General features: G+C 39.2%; 1 pseudogene; it reads right to left on the bottom strand.

Annotated features, from left to right (window-relative positions):
• Nucleotides 1-1,322: 1,322 nt before the first annotated feature.
• LOC102905764 (MICOS complex subunit Mic26 pseudogene) lies at nt 1,323-2,239 on the bottom strand (annotated as a pseudogene).
• Between the last annotated feature and the right edge of the window lie 2,065 nt (nt 2,240-4,304).

The raw sequence follows: 4,304 nt of genomic DNA, 5'->3' as shown, positions 1-4,304 counted from the left end.
AGTTGCAGATACCTGTAATAAGCTCCATCTGTGGCAAATAAAAGCTTTGTTGGTGAGAAGAGCTCTACTTATCCGTGGGTATAATGATTAATATTTAAAATACAATATCAATTTAAGAAGATGGCAGTAATAGATCCTCCTCTTGGGTCTATAACATCTCCAACTATGAGTAATTGGTTAGGTTTGCAGGTTCAGGCATGAATTCCCTTCTGCGTAGTGGATTTTTAAGTTCAATTATATAGCTATTGGTTACCCCAAGACATAGGTGCCATTGTTACAACATTGGAGTTGGAATGGCATTTGTCCTCCAAATATTTAATACATTCTAAATGTCTTTTTGTCAATGCTTTATAATTTAGCTTTATTTTTCTCTAAGATCAGAAGTTGAGTGATTTAATTTTTAGCATATTTATTAGTATGTGATTTCCCCCAGAATTTGCTCTATATTATGTTGCATGTATACTGGAGAAATGTGTGTTCCATTGTAGAAGAGAACACTCTATAAGTCACAATAGAAGCCATTTTACATCTATCAATTTGCCACATGTATTTTCATGACCTGATGTTGGGTGCATAACAATACTTATGTCTCATTGAAGAACTAACTCATTTGGAATTATCTCTTTCTTTTATTCATTTTAATTTTCTCATTCTGAAGTCTGCTTTGCCTGGAATTATTAAAGTGGTTCAAGCTTTCCTTTTATTAGTATTTACAAAATGAATCTTTCTTCACATTATCTTTCCCTAATCTGTGTTTTGTGCTTCTAGAATGAGTTATATATGGAAGGTTTAAGTTAGATATTGATTTTTTAACTTGTTCTGGTAATATCTGTCTCTTAATTGGTATATTTAAATTATCTGTACCTAAAGAATTACATTTTTACAGGTTTTAGTGAAAAATACTCTGAACGGCTTTGATTTTAATTAACTATTTTTTTAATTAACTCTTTTATTTTATATGATTCAATTTCATCTCCTTTTACTACATAGAAACTATATTTTAAAATTACTTTTTGAAGCCGGGCAGTGGTGGCGCACGCCTTTAATCCCAGCACTCGGGAGGCAGAGGCAGGCGGATCTCTGTGAGTTCGAGGCCAGCCTGGTCTCCAAAGTGAGTTCCAGGAAAGGCGCAAAGGTACACAGAGAAACCCTGTCTCGAAAAACCAAAAAAAAAAAAAAAATAATAATAATTATTTTTTGAAGTTACAGTGAAGTTTAAAACTTTTATTTATAATTATTCCAAGTATTCTTTCTTATAACAGCACTAGTTTTGTTATAGAATTTTATATTATAAAATTAGTTCCATTAGTTTAATTTATGCATTTATTTTTTTCTTTTTGAATCTGGATTTTAATTATGTACATAAATGGTGATATAAGAATGAGGAGTTCTAAGGCTTGTACATTATTTCCATGTGAAGGATTACGGATTAGTTGGCCTGTAATATGGCATCACCCAAGATAGTAAAGAGGCTTAGTATTGTTTTTCCTGAAGAAAGCCAGTTTACTATATCAAATACTGACTCTCTGCCATTTGTCTGTAGAAATACTGATTTACCGTCTGGAGTTTCCAATGTTTACCTATAACTGATTAAAATGGGCAGAGCATGGAGTTTTCTATTTATTTCCAGGTGAATTCTTCACATTTCCTGGCTTCTGAAAATATTCCTTCCACAAATCTTCTACAACTATGTACCCTCCTAATCCCCAGTCATATAACTTCTCCCCGCTGACCTGGGCAAAGGCAATGGCTTGTTGTGGGTAATAGATGGAGGCACCCAATCCTATGAAAAAAGGAGGATACACCAGCTTCTTTAGTTCTGAACCTCTAGCAAAAAGGAGTCCAATAAAACCAGCAAAACCAATAACACCAAGTCTTGGGAAAAATCCAGGAGGTGCACTTTGGAGATAATCATAGTTGTCTAATCCCCACTGGAAGAAGCGTTCCACCCTGGGTCTAGTTTGGGAATATATTTCCTGACACCGACTTGTATATGGCCCACACTGATGTCGGAGTTGTGAGATGTTTTTTTCAAGTTGAGTCCTTGGCTCCTCCACATATTTAGATTGATTCTCAGGAAATGAGTAGAGTGAAAGCTCATCAACCTTCATGTAATTCTTGTGAGGTGAGTCCTTTTTGGGTGCTGCACAGACTCTGAAGGTGAGCAGGCTCAGGCTGGCTGGCCCCACACATCTCTGAATTACCTTGAACATGTCGCTGGCAGCCCAGGCTCCGGCAGGGTCACCCCCCTTTGGCCCCGCCCACTATAATTTATGCATTTATTGTAGCTGAAGTTTTCTTGGTTCCACCTGGCTGCTGTGATCCCTCACTCCTGCAACAGCTCTGACCCAAATGAACACACAGAGGCTTAATATTATTTATAATTGCTTGGCTATTAGCTCAGGCTAACTGCTAACTAGCTCTTACACTTAAACTCAGCCCATTTCTGTTAATCTATATGTTACCACGTGTTTTGTGGCTTTACCTGTGTACCTTTACATTCTGCTCCCTGGACGGGGCGGGCTGACGTCTCCTGCTCAGCCTTTCTCTTCCTAGAATTCTCCTTGTCTGCTTATCCCGCCTATACTTACTGCCTGGCTACTGGGCAATCAGTGTTTTTTATTTAGCAACCATCAGAGCAACACATTCACAGCATACAGAACATCCCACAGCAATTTATACATGATTTTTCTGTGTGTGCAATTATTACTTGCTGTGGCCTGAGACATGTACAGGACAGCTAGGATTGGGTGGGGCATGTACTTTGATAGACTCACCGCAAGCCCAGAAACTCAGTATACTTGTGTATAGAAGAACAGGGAAGTAGGGTTCTTGTATATAGCTGAATGAGGAGGCAGTTACTCAATCTGGGTAGGTCAGGTCTTTGCAGGTGAGCAGTCTCAGGATGCAGTCAAGAAAGTCAATGCTGTGTTTGGTACTTTCTGCATACACTATCAACATCTGTTTTCAGACCAGAGGAAGGATTTGCATTCTCAGGAGCCTGACCTGGAGAAAGCCTTGCCATTTCCACGGTCAGAGGCATTGAGGTCTTCGAGAGCAATGCTCATGTCAGTAGTCCACATAGTATCAGAAACTGCTATGCGAACTGCCAAGGGATAGCAGCAATCAATAATCCTACCCAGCTATAAAGCCTGTGCATTGCAACAATGATCAGCCGGGTAGGGTGTCTCCAGTGGGGCAAAAGTGGAACTAGAATCTGAGGGCAGTCATCAGTTCTGTAATTGGACTTAATGCATGCTCAATGGGAGGAAATTCATGGCTGGTACTGAAAACCTAGTCGTCTATCCATGGCTGGGGAGCTCATAGACCCTAGAGGTGAACCTGCTACTAACATTTTCCTAAATCAATATAGTTTCTAACTTTATTATAAATAATACCTATCTTTATACCCACAGGTAAATATAGTTTTTATCCCTCATCAAAGAAACTTATTTTTTTTTCAGCAGACAGGCTATTGCAGATATTCACAACTGATCAAAACACAATGAATCAGTGACTTTGTGGTGTCCAGCTCCAATGTGTAACCTCTATAATACAAACACTGGCTCTAAGGCCCAGGAAAAAATCATATTAAACATCTTGTAGCAGCCAGTAGACCAGGATGTTTCGAGATGGCGTTTTCTAGACATGACAGGAAAACTATACCCATGAAAACTCAGTGTGATGGTTGCCTATTCAAGACTTGCATAATGATAACAGTTGACATGCCAATGTAGATGGGAGCTGTTTTGGTTTGAATTAAGAGTTCTTCCCACAGGCTTATGTGTGTGAACACTTGTTATCCATTTGTCAGAACAATTTGGGCAGAACTTGGAAGTGTGGCTTTCTTGGATGTCCCTGGGGATGGTCTTTGAGGTTTCAAAAGCCTCCCTTCATGTCCAGTGCTCCCTCTGACTCCTCCTTGTGGTTCAGGAGGAGGTCTCAGGTGCTGCTCCAGTTACTGCTACTTCTGCTTGTCTATCATGCACTTTAACCCTCTAATACTTCCCAAACACATCTTTAGGACAACGAAAGTAATACTTATGTATGACTCCCTTTCTGCAGAATGATGCTATGAGCTTCCGATGTTATTGTCCACAAACTGGTTTGCAATCTGGATGAGTGAAATAGAAGACACAAAAACAGATGCTGCTTCTGAGTAAGAATGTATTCACCTTGAATTTTGGAATTGATACCCTTCCAGAAAGGAGGTAGGGCTGTTGTGTGAATGTTTCCAAACCTCCATTCTAATCTCTGAGAAAAAACCTCTCTGGATTTCCTGTTCCAATCTTTCCTAAACTACC

This window comes from Peromyscus maniculatus, chromosome 12, assembly GCF_049852395.1.
Source record: "Peromyscus maniculatus bairdii isolate BWxNUB_F1_BW_parent chromosome 12, HU_Pman_BW_mat_3.1, whole genome shotgun sequence".
In the NCBI taxonomy this organism is placed as follows: domain Eukaryota; kingdom Metazoa; phylum Chordata; class Mammalia; order Rodentia; family Cricetidae; genus Peromyscus; species Peromyscus maniculatus.
This window is presented reverse-complemented; position numbering and strand designations above follow the sequence as displayed.